At 44.0% G+C, this 13239-nt stretch overlaps 1 protein-coding gene across 1 annotated transcript in view; it reads right to left on the bottom strand.

The window, feature by feature from the left end:
• Positions 1–13239, bottom strand: part of ST3GAL1 (ST3 beta-galactoside alpha-2,3-sialyltransferase 1) — a 79390-nt gene that overhangs the window by 64877 nt on the left and 1274 nt on the right. The window lies entirely within an intron of this gene.

The following is a 13239-nucleotide window of genomic DNA, read 5'->3' on the forward strand; positions in this document are numbered from 1 at the left end:
TTCTAGGTTGCAGACCTCTTCTTACAGATGCCACTCATGACCAGAGACTCAATGTACTAACTTATTTTTGCTTCACTGCTAGCAACCAGAGTCGTGGCAGGTCATTAAAGAGATTTGTCTGGCTGAACAGCTTCCAGAAGTGCAATGAAGTAGTTGTTTAATATCCTCAGATGAAAGATGCTATGCAAATGCAGAGCACTGTGCTGCACCAAAGAGGATCCTCTGATTTCCTCCTATTAGTCCAACAGAGGTAAATGGGTTCTAGCCTGAGGTTTTGCACTTCCATTTCCCTGCTAAACAAGCTGTAGTTGACTTAGCTTGACAAATTTAAACAGTTAACCCACAGGAACTCAGGTCTCCTTTTCATATTTGCAGGTCAGCTGCCTTGAGACAATGTCTGAAGTACAAACAGGCTTTCAGGGCCAGATTCTGATTTCATTCAGGATGGTGTAAATCAGGAATAATCCCTTCAGAGATTAGTAGGAGTGAGATCAGATTCAGGCTCTTGGAATTAAAAAGTACAAACCATGTGCTTGTGGGCTTATTCTAATTCTGCTAAGTACAACACAATTCTCTTTCATGTCCTTCTCCCATTCTGTCTAAAGCACTCTGAGCTGAAGAGCAAAGAAAGTCCTGCTCTGAACACACTGCAGAAGATTTCTGGCATTGCAAAATATTTTTGTCTACAAAGTTCTTAAATAAGCCTTGTGCTTGAAAAAGAAAAAAACAAAACCCAACCCAAAAACCTCCATTAATTGACACTAAAAAAAAAGAGAAAAAAGGCCACCTTCAAATTACACAAGCAGAGTGAAGATATGTTTAAAGATCCTCCTTACCCCCAAACTATGAAATGAACTACAGTAACCATTTTTACAAGAAATCAACACATTTAATTACTCCATTTTACAGCATCTGTCTCTGGTTCTGGGCATATATCAAAGGAAAGAACAAGCAGAGCCTTTGCCGGATGCCTTCAACATCCATAGGAAGCATCTCAACAGAAATTTCAGCATTGCTACAAATTAATGCAATATCACCTGAAAGTTACCTGTGTCCTTTCCATGCCACTGTCTCCTTTGAGAGGTCAAGCAATGAAAATAAAACCATGCCAGTCAGCACCTTGTTTATTTTTAGGTAAACTCAGGAACCACCTTTTCAGCACCTTAACGAAAAGTTCACCTCTGTCCAGCTAAACCAAAAGGATGGAACTTTTGCCATTCACCATGGTGTGGTGCACCCTGCTAGCATAGTGGTCTTCAGTGTGCACCTAGAGAATCCTGGTGAAAGAAGCCAAGTGACAAATCTCCATCCTGTTTAGATAAAGACACAAATCCCACAAGTGATGGGGAACAATGAAGTTACCCCTGGGCCTGCACAAACACTGCTCCATTTGCTGTGGAGTGCTGGCTGATTTGGGCCAGTATGGGGCTGTGTTTTGGGGAGTCCATGGGAAGCTGGGAGGAGACACAGCCAGGACAGGTGACCCCAAGTGACCAGAGGGATATTCCAGACCATATGACATCATGCTCAGTGTATAAGGTCGGGGGGACAAGGAGGAAGGGGGGACATTTGGGGTGATGTCACTTGTCTCCAAAAGTCACCATTACCTGTGACAGGGCCCTGCTCTCCTGGGAATGGCTGAACACTTGCCTGGCTGTGGGAAGCAGGAAATCATTTTCTTGTTTGTGTGCATGGCTTTTGCTTTCCCTATTAAACTGTCCTTATCTTGAGTTTTCCAGCTTTTACCTTCCAATTCTCCCCCCAGTCTCTGGTGGGGGAGTGGTGTTTACTTGCTGGCTGGGGTTAAACCACAACAAGTGTTTCAGTCTCTCTGCCATGATGGTTACATCACTTAATGCCTCCTAAAATAGCCAGCTGGGGAGGCTGAAGGACATCTTTCATGATAATGCCAGTGCTGTGGCTTTGTTCTGCACCTCCTGAAAAAAATCCAAACCAATTTTAACTCTCTCAACACCCAAGACACTCTCTGGGTGCCTGCTGCATGCCCTAAAGATCACTCATCAGGTTTGAAATCTTTCACCATGAACTGTTGACAAGGATCCCTTGTTCTGTGTCCTTTCAGGAACAATATCTTGTTAACCATCTCATGTCCCAGCAATTTTGGACAGGAAGTTGAAATTCAATAAGAGCTATAAGTAGACTGTCACACCAGTGAAAGAATTTCCTTGGGGAAGGGAAGAGCAAGAAATAAAATTTTGTTTTTACTCACTTTCAGCTAGACTTTCAGACAGTGATGACTGATGGCTCTAAGGAAAGGGCTCTGCTACACAGATGGGAGAGTCCTGTTGGCTTTGGGTAAGGGAACTATCATTGACAAGCCTGCTCATACAAATGCCATGTGCTTTACAGACTATGAGAAGTCACAAGCTTTGTAAACCTCAGTAAGCAGATGCCAGCTTCAGCAATCAATTCAAATACATGTGCTGAACAACATTCCCATGCTCACTCAGAGGGAAGCATGCTGCCCTCACTGACTTCTGAAATATTTTGGTCTTGCCTTCAACAGTCCCCAGGTAATGAGCAGATCAAGCTCTAATGAGCTCACCAGACACGACAAATCCACACTCAAGGTTACTGAGCACGACCCTACTCTCTCTTGGACACAGGGCAAAGTGTTATGCAGCATTTTTTCCTGACAGAAGAGAGTTATCATAAACAAAACACAGGACTAGATCTGAGATGCAGAAAACCTCCTCCTTTCCTTGGAAATCAATATTGTTGGTGCCAGGCACAACAATGCTGACACTTACCTGCCCAGGAGTAGCAATAAGCTCATAAGAGAGTACAGCAGCTGGATGGGGAGAGCTGAAAGATTGCTTCTGACAGCTATAAAAGCAAGAGATTTTTAATATTCAGAAAAATCTCAGCGCCCTAATAACAGAATTTCTAGCTCCAAGAACTAGAGTTGTCAACTGAAGTCTGAACAGATACAAAAGTAACAAAGGCAAATTTGGATGGGTTCCCTTTGTAGAGATGAAGGACTGTGAAAGAGATACTTTTCAAAACAAGTAAATCTCTCCCAGTCTTGCCCTTAACTTAACCCTTGGGCACAGGGGGCAGCATGCCACATCTCAGTGTTTAAGTGAGGAGGGTGTCAACAGCACAGCAGGTGGCACCAGCCCCAATGGCACCAAGTTCCACCCTTGTAAAGCCACCTAGTCTCTTCCAGGAGTGGAAAGGGTTAAATGTCACCCTGGTGATCCCACCCTCAGGCTGTGCCCCTCTGCCAAGCAAGCCTGAAACTCCCACAGCAAGAGCATCAAGTTCCCTTGGGGTCTTGTTCCAGCTCCAGTCTGTTCCATGAGAAGCTCCTCACTGATATCTTCTGCATAGCAGAGCTACTAAATTTCCAAGCAAGACAGTAAAGGTGTAAAAAGTGTACTGGAAGACAAGAGCCAGACTCATAATACTATTTTCCAAATTCAGAGACATGCCAAATGTGAGGTTAGTGGCTCTGAGAGCAAGGCAGGGGAGAGTTACACCTTAATGAAAAGTTGTTTTCCAAAATGGAGCTGTGCCTGGTGGGTTTATTTCATACAATACAGAGATTTATAAGCTTGTGTGGGGTAAGATAAGTCAGAAAAAAAAGACATTTCGAGCAATGCTTCTTTAAAAATTCACAAGCACACACAAAAAAAATAAAATCTGGGTGTGTCTCTGACAGCTTGCCTGAGGAGGATCTAAGGACTGCCTTCTGCTGCACTAAGATATGACTCTTGGTCCAGCTTGTTCCCACAAGACAACTGTCCTTTTTCCAAGATAGTAACTTAAAAATAGGGCAAATTTCTTAGGATTGTTTCTCAATTAGTGTGATGACAGTCATCAGACAGGACTTGGGTATTTTAAGCCAAAGGGATAAAGGGCTACTGTCACTGGAGTGTGGGAAGCTTTTCTCCAAGAACAGTAGAGACAAGAGCCACACTGAGCACTCCTGTCTTAATCTGGTAGCTGTATATAGCTGGTGAAGGGGCTGGAATACAAGTCCTATGAGGACCAGTTGAGGGAGATGGAGGTGTTTAACCTGGAGAAAAGGGAGACCTTCCCTCTCTCTACAACAACCTGAAAGGAGGTTGTAGCCAGGTGGAGATCGGTCTTTTCTCCCAAATAAAAAGTGTCAAGATGAGAGGAAATGGCCTCAAGCTGCATCAGGTTAAATTTAACATTGGGACTTTTTGTCCCATGAAATGGGTTGTAAAGCACTGGAACTGGCTGCCCACGGGAGCGGTGGAGTCACCATCCTTGCAATTGTTCAAAAAACTTGTGGATGTGGCACTTGAGGACATGGTTTAATGGTGAACGTGACATCAGTACTAGTTTGATGGTTGGACTTGATGATCTTAGCCATCTTTTCCAACTTGATTGATTCTATGATAGAATTCTTCACCCAGACCACTTGCAGGCAAAGAAAAAGCATGCATCCTCCTAAGACAGCAAATGAGCTGCTCTCCTACAGCACCAGCAGGTCAGGTGGCAACAGAAGAAGAAACAAGCAGCCTCTTCTGGTGCTCTGTGAAACAGAGACATCCCCCTCCAAAGGAGTTAAGATTGGAAATTCCAACCTATTGATTCTTTTCAATACAGGCCTCTGTCATTTTCCTTTATTAAAAACACTCCAAAATGAATTGCAATTCCATAGCAACATCCTCTGCCAATACTCAACTCAGTATCAACAGGAGACATTGTCCTTGGGGAGAAGCAGCTTATCCTAAACTCCTTTGTTTCATTGCTACTTCCAAGTGTTTCAGCCACTTCTGCAACTACTGTTTGTTTTTCAATAACCTTGTATTTTTCAACAGCTGGAGTTTCCATCTCCTGCTCCTCTGCTCTTTGGCCTCACAACCAGTTATGTAGTTGCTCGAGGTAATTTCTATTTGAAGCATTGGGTGTTCTATGCAACAGAGTTACAGAGCTTTTGGAGAAACACAAATCAGTGTCTTACCTGGGCATTAACACACAATTTTGTTGGTGTAATTACCTGTCTGAATTGTGAACATTATGTCAAATTGTTCCTGACAAATCTGGTGGTCTTCTGCAATGAGCATACAAGGGTCTCACAATGCTACGGGATGAGGGAAGAGCCATTGGCATCATCTACATGAACTTGTACACAGCATTTAACACACTGTCCCACACAACATCCTTGTCTTTGAACTGGAGAGATATGGATTTAACAGCAGGATGCAGGACAGCTGTGCTCCAGCATCCTCACAGTTTATCACAAAGTTGTGAAGCTGCTGCTCTTTCCCACATCCTGCCACCACAATACAGGCTTTTTCTCTATAACTCCAGGTCTGAAGCAGTTTTCACTTTTGCATGTCTATTTTTGCTTACTTTTTAACAGAAAATCTGCTGTGACAGCCACAGTGAGCCAATGACACTCTGCTTCTCTGTAAGGTCTTAAGATCTAGGCAAGCAAAAAAAGTTCATGAACAGCCCCATGGATAAGACACCAAACTGCACAATCCTTGTAGCACTATGGTGATAACCCCATTGCAGTAAACAAAACAGAAATATAGATGATTTATATTGCATCAGCTGTGCTTTTGCACATCTTTGATGACTGCACCACTCAATGAAGTGGCAGAGAGTGAATCCCTTCTCTAAAGCTCTTTTCTCCATGTGGTGGATTTCCCTTTACTTTCATAGTTCAAAAATCAAGCTGTTGGTCAAAAGGGCAGTGTTTACAACTTTACTGGAATCTCCAACCACTTCACAGGCTGAACTGAACCTCCAGGAAACTGAAATACCGTCCTTTGCATCCAGAAAGTCTGGAGCAGGGAGCTGAGAGGGGGCAGGCCTTCACTCCAAGTTCTCAGCCATAAGTGTGTCCTACAACACCACACACTTGGCCTCAGATGCAAAGTTGAAGTGTCCAAGTGTCCCTGGCTCTCCTGCTGTCTTGGTTCACTCTGATCCTGGCACACAGAGAACAAAGCCTGAGAGGGAAGGGGGTTGGTGGAAGCTGCAAGAACAGTCTGTTTTCTCCAAACAAGGAGAATTTGAGGAAAAAGGGTGGATGAGAGGAATTATGTGCAAAAGGACGCTGCTGGTTTTGGCTGGGATCATTAATTTTCTCCACAGTAGCTGGTATGGGGCTGTGTTTTAGATTTGTGCTGGGTGCACTGTTGATAACACAGGCATGTTTTCATTATTGCTGAGCAAAGCTTACACCAAGCCAAGGCCTTTTCTGCTCCTCAGCCCACCCCACCCCACCAGCGAGGAGGCTGGGGGTGCACAAGGAACTGAAAGAGGCACAGCCAGGACAGCTGACCCCAGGTTATCATAGCATACAGCATCATGGGCAGCATAGCAAGATGGGAGCAGAAGAAGAAAGGGAGACCTGTTCAGAGTGATGGAATTTACCTTCCCATTCACCATTATGTGGGATAATTAAAAAAAAAAATAAATCACCCTGCTTTCCTGGGGATGGCTGAACAATTGCCTGCCCATGGAAGTGATGAATGAATTCCTTAGCTTGCTTTGCTGGCCATGTGCAGCTCATGCTTTACATATTAAGTTTGTCTCAACCCATGAGTTTTTCACTTTTGCCATTGCAGGGAACGTGAGAGAGTGGCTGTGTGGGGTTTAGCTGCTGTCTGGGGGGTTAAAGCATGACAGGGAAAAAATCCTGAAGAGCAGACTAAAGAACATTTCAGTACCTACACAGGAAGGAGAGAAATGGAGATGAAATTAGAAAACAACTGTCCTGAAGCTCTGAAGAAGCTCTCAGTGTCTTACACACACTCTTGGTACTTCCATGGGCACTTCACATCACCATATGGCAGACATCAGAATAATCTTGGTGGAGCTGACATCTGTTCCCCATAGCTGCAATCTTGAAGCAAAGCCATATCCTGACCCCACAGATGTGTGCCCTGCCCAAATTTTCTCCACGAATCCACTGCAGAGTCCCCACTTACAGCAGCAAACCAACCATAGGCATTTCTGGCAGACCAGTAGAAGGGAGCTGCCTTTTACCAAACTTATAAAGCATCCTCACATTGCCCTCCCAAATTGTTTTCTTCCTCTTAGCACCAGAAAAGACAATTTTGGTTTCCATATGATATTTTCTAAGACCAGTTTACATTTCAATATTGCCTTCCTAAGCAAGAGAAGTTTTTGCAAGGGTCTGCTTAACTCCTGACATTTTACAAAGGGTAATGCAGTTCTCCCTTGTATTTCTGTGTTGCCATTCCAGCACAGCCTCCAGAGCACAAGAGAGAACTTCATCACAACATCACAACAGCAATATAACACAAGAAAGATAGAAAAATATTAAGAAGTGTCCAAAGGAGAGCTGTGAAGCAGTGAAGGGCCTTGAGGGGTGGCCATGAAGAGCAGCTGAGGTCACTTGGTTTGCTCAGCCTTGAGGAGACCTCACTGCAATTACAACTTCTCCAGGGGGAGAAGACAAGGGGCTGGCACTGATCTCTTCTCTCAGGTGATCAGTGACAGCACTGGAGGGAATGGCCTGAAGCTGTGTCAGGGCAGGTTCAGGGTGGACACCAGGAAAAGGTTCTTCCCCCCGAGGGTGGCTGGGCACTGGAACAGGCACTCCAGGGCAGCGATTGCAACACCAACCTCACAGAGCTCAAGAAGCATTTGGACAACACTCTCAGGCACAGGGGGGATTCTTGGGATGTCCTGCACAGGGCCAGCTCAATGATCCCTTGGGTCCCTTCCAAGCAAGGATGCTTTAGGATTCTGTGATAACTTGCACAGTTCCAGAGGCTGTGGCATTCTCAGCTGCTGTCCATGCATCAATGTCCTGCCTGCAAATTTAGTTTCTACCTGCTTTGTGGTCTCACCAGTGCTGCTGCTTGATCCCCTGGAGATATCAGGCAGCCCTCAGTATTAGAGTCTGAAGGATGAAGCTGAACACTTGATAGTGGGCAAGCACAAGTTCATTTTCACTCTCGGGTTTAATTTTTAGGCTAGAATCAAGCCAGCTGCTTGAGAGGAGCAGCAGATCTGTTTTAACAGGCAGAGTGAAGCGACAGGAGACCTGATCATAAAGTCAATGCTTGTCCATAAAGGCAGATTTTAACTGAAGGGGGAAAGCAGAGAATACAGGAGCTGAAAAGAGAAGAGAGATCAAGAAGGAAGAGTTCTAATTCTTCTAATAAGCACTAGACTGAGCAACAGGAGAGATCCTTTTCTTACTTGAAATATATAGAATTGTCCCTGAAGAGAAAAACAGGGTAAACCTTCCAAAGAATAATAACTTCACTACAAAAATAGTTTCAAAAAGAAAAGAAACAAAACCCAGATTCAGCTATAACATCAGTATTGCCATTGGCTGACAAACTGTGACAATGCAGGTCACATCAAATTCAGAGGAATCATTCTGACATGTCTGAAGGCAAACTTGGTTCTTTCAAAATGAGTGATTTTGACTACCTGAGAGGTTTGAAATGGACCTGGAATTAAGACAAAGTATATCCAAAAGCAACAATGCATCACTTTCTCAAAACCATAATTATTTTGACCTGCCTTTGCTTAACTAAAAATTGCTTCAATTCAATGTAAATGAGTATATTTCTCAGTGTTGTCACCAAAAAAAAATCTAAGTCAGATAATTTGCATAAACTGATTGAAGTGAAGCTCTAGTAAAAGAAGGATTAGATGCACAGAGCAAAAGCATTTATACATTTATAGCCAAAGTCTTGCAGTAATGCAGGCTGCAGGTTCCATAGAGGGCATCACCACCTCCCATCAGGCTAAAGGAATTTAAGATACAGGCATGGATGTCCTTATCACACCCTGGCAGCTTTGGATGCACTCCAGAGTGTCAAAAAGAGACAAAAACTGTCAGGTCAGCTCTGATTCAAGTTGCAGGTAGCCCTACACCATGCTCTTTACACAGGAGTTTTAGAAGTCTCAGGGTGGAGTAACACAGGTCTCTGCTTCAGGATTATTCCCAAAGGACTGTCTGTAGGACTCAAACTGCTGTTTCAACCCAAATATTCAAATGACATCTTCCAATTTCATCCGTGGTTTTGCATGCCAGGATGCAAGAAGTACCTCAGAATTTTTTTTTTTTTAATCCAAACCTGGCCATGTGCACTGTGCTTTGAATTTGAGCTGGCAGTGGGAATCTGATACCTTCCTAAAAGAACTGGAGGTGATGCCTTCTGCTTCCCTGGCAGGGTCATATTAACTGAGCTGGCAGATTTGATAGAATTAGATTTCTTTTCTGAGCTGGTACAACACTGTGATGTGTCAGCACACAAAGTATTTCAGATAAGTAAGATTAAGTTCTTGATTGAAGATCCAGCCTCTAGAAATAATGCAGTGTCCTTTAAAAGGCAAAATCTTTGTTTTGTTTTGGTGTTCCAAAGCTCTAAAAACAAAACAAAAAAAAAATACAGAACTCCATGGCTCCTGGAAAACTGTCAGCAGCAATTATATAGTCCAGAGACATTTTAAAATTGCATCAGACTTAATACCTCAGTGTCACTCTGCCAGTTTTTACTCTGCAGAACAATCCTCCAAGAGGATGGCTAAGGAGTCCACTGCAGGAGTTTTGGGGGTACCAGGAGAATGTGTGATCACCTCCATGCCAGCAGCAGTCCTCTATCAGGCACCAGCAAGGTGGGAAATGCTTGGACCCTGTGGGCTTTAACCTGTCACCCATTCCTCCTTGTCCTCCCCTCAAATCTTTTGGGATGGAAAGCTACAGAGTGCTGAGCCTGCACTGAAAACCTGAAAAGTTACTATAAAAAAAAAAAAAACAAACCAAAAAAGTTCTATTGAGATGATGTCCTCAGAGAAAGACAGCTACACTTCAAACATTTGTCACCAGGTGCAGGTTTCAATCACTTCTGTTGTGTCTCTGTTGCATTCCAGGACACCTTGCAATTGCTTGGCAGAAATAGCTGAGGGACTGGCCCAGAGAAACAGATGTGGTTTGATGAGGTTAACAGGTTTCCTGAAATAGCACAACTCCTGTCTGCTCTAAGGTTTGGTCATCTCCTACCCAGGGCACAAGTCTTCCTCTCCCCGAGGAGGGACATGCACGTCAGTCCAGATGAAGCAACTTAATCACAGCACTTCCAAGTGAAAGGAAGCCAGGAAAGAATTGCTTCCCACCCTCCTTTGCCCCAGAATTGCATTTTAACAATTACTACAGTCTTTACAATTGATGACATTCCTAATCTTATCTCATGCTTCAGAGCAAGCTTCTACCAATACTATGGGTGAGTTTCTTTTAAAAAGAGCTCCCTGTCTGTCAAGGCCCCCCATTTTCCACATTCCACAGCTATTTCACAGCTTCAGGGGGCTGTGACTTAAAAGAGCTTTTCAAAGTTTTATGGGACATTTCACTTAGTCCTTACAAAGTCGAGCATGGGACACTTGGCACCAGTGGGAAGAGGAGGTTGGGTAAGATTGGGAAAGGTGACCAGAAGGGACAGCAGTTCCTCTGTGGCTGCTGTTAATTAGTGCCAGGTCAGCCCAGAGCAGTTATCAGGACAAGAGGCGTCACAAGAAGTGACAACTTTGAACAACAGACATAGATCCTGAACAGAGACCACTTATGTTGATAAGGTTATCTATTTCATAAGATAGAAATTGGTGCCCAGAAAACTCACACAGCTCCCACAGGGTCGATTCAGCTGCCAAACACATTTCAGGTGCCACTGAAGATACCGTGGGCATCAAACCCACCCTCCTGAAGTCTCAAATACAACACCAGGTGTCAGAGGACAGGGACAGCTAGTCCAGGGCAGTTCAAACAGCACTAAGAGCCTACAGAAGCCAAGGTCCCTGAAGCCTGGTAGGAGATCCCAGCTCCCTGTGCAGACACATGCTGGGTGACACAGAGCAGATGCCTGCTGGACAGTGGATCCCAAGCTGGCCACAGAGGGATGCAGACATGCTGTGGATGGGCTGCAAAGGCAGCTGTCCATCCCACCAGGCACCCCATTCCTGCCAGGAGCAGAGAGGCACAGGGGAGCTGTCACATCCCTAGGCCAGCCACGGCCTCCACTGGTCTGCTGGCTGCTGCCACAGGCACTGTGGCAAAAAGAGCAACACAAACATTTACAACAGCATTTTGCCTGCAAGGCTGCATGTCCTGAACAGGAAATGTCTGTATGGGTCAAGGAGCTTTCTCCCTGTTGTAAGCAATTCCTCTGAATTGTGAGCTGACAGATAAGCCCAGAGTTTACTTTCAGCTTGCATACCTGTGAGTTAGATTTTCATTTATCAGTTAGGAGGCACACCATAAACATCACAGACAGGCTTTGATGCAGTCAGGCAAGACTGCAGCAGAGGGGGTGAATACCTCTGCCATACTTCACCTTAATTCCTGGAACTCATGCCCATGTTTTAATAACCTATATCAGGAATCTCAGATCAGTTCAAAATTTATCTGCCTCTCTGCTCCTTGCAAGCTTGATTGAACACAGGCTGTTAGCAAATATTTTATAGTAAATAAAAATTTTATAGTAATATTAATATAAAAGTATAAAAATTATTAGTACAAAGCTAACTGGGCTTGCACTGAAAGATTCCACCAGAGTATCTTGGCAGAGGGGCTGGTTATTAAAAATAATTATTTCACTTAAAAGTGCTTGTAGGTGAAAACTTCACCCCCTACTTCACCAGTTCATCTATCTGCTGCTTCACATGAGACACCAATAGCCCTATGCTGCCTTCTGCTAAGTATAAAAGATACAGAATGATAGAAAATTAATTAAGTCTGCTATGAAAAAGAAAAAAGTTGAAGAAACTACATGTGGCATGTAACAGTGTTGAAACAAGACAAAAAATGCATCCTTTTCAGAGTTCTCTCAGCCAGAGCCATGAAAAGCTCCACCAGGTGGTGGGATTAACAGCACTTGAAATATGCTGGGGAGCTGAGTTTGCTCTCTCTCTTCCCTTTGCTTTTTAAAAGCAGGGTTCTGCTTCACTACACTTTTGAAAATAGGTGCAAAAGATGTTCCAAGTAAAAATTTATTTCTACTATCATTTAATGGCAGCATTTGCAACTCACTTGACATAAAAGATGCTTTTATAACTTAGAAGATGGAACTGCCATCTGCATGACCTTAATTTCCTCTCAAGCTGCTCCCAGTTTTACATAAACAAAAAAAGAAAATTGATAAGCACATACCAAGTCTTACACAAAATTATGTTTAGTTTGAAAAGTGACCTTCCTCAATTGAGAGGCCATTACCATTAGCAGTATAATCAAGTTTGGAAGAAAAACTGTAAAGAAGTGCTCAAGTTTGTTTCTGGCAGAGAGGTGTGACAAATTCATACAAACAGGGCAACTCACTGTCTCCCCTGCAGAATTAGACTGTGCACCAAGTGAGTGAGCCAAAAGAATAAGTAATACATTTTCTCCCCTCTTTTGCACTTTCAGAGACAATGCTTCTACACACTACTAAGCAAAAAGCTAAAACAAACGTGTATTAGCAGAACTGCAATTTAAAAACTTAGTGGTAACTTAAAAGCTGGTGTGGCAGAACCACAGACTGGGACTTTGATGAGGCACAGGACTGAAACCTCCTGACACAGAAATGTTACTCTATAGCAGCACCAAAACAGAGTAAACGAAGTGAGAAATCAGCAGAGGAACAGAACACCAAGCTCACCACAGACCTGTGCTGGGGCTTTGTTGTTTCCAGGATAATCAGGAAAACACATGCTATTCTCTAATAAATGAATTCATTCTTTTTATTCACATCCAACCATTCCCTCCTTTACCCCACTGGACATGTGCTCAAGCAGATTAGAAACTGTCAGGTTCCCAGATAGGTCCAGAAAGGACCCTGAGCACAGCCGTGCCCTGCAGGTAACATCCTGCCTCTGCTGAAAGCAGGAAAGGGAGCCCAGGGCCACCCCAACTTCTGACACCAGAGCAGCTCTGTCGAGGCACTGAGCACAGTGGGCAGAGCATCTCTGGCTCTGGACCGGGACAGAAAAACTGAGGAGGGCTGAACACGCTGTCCTGGGGAAGGTGCTGGCTGGCATGGGTGGCACAGGATGCTGTGGGTGTAACAAGCCAAGGGTTTCCAAGCAGATGCTTCACACAGAGCCACCCCTCCAGCTGAAGCTGTGTAAATAATGTACGGGAGAAGTGTGCTGCTAATTGAGTACCTCCCGAAATGCCAAGAGGCAGGAAGACTCCAGTTAAAGGCAACTCTTCATTTTAACTTGTGTCACTGAAGAGCACTAAAGTAAATGAACTCCTGAGGACAAGATCAAAGT

Source organism: Agelaius tricolor, unplaced genomic scaffold (assembly GCF_023055355.1).
Source record: "Agelaius tricolor isolate 1412-34295 unplaced genomic scaffold, bAgeTri1.0.p SCAF_2, whole genome shotgun sequence".
Classification (NCBI taxonomy): domain Eukaryota; kingdom Metazoa; phylum Chordata; class Aves; order Passeriformes; family Icteridae; genus Agelaius; species Agelaius tricolor.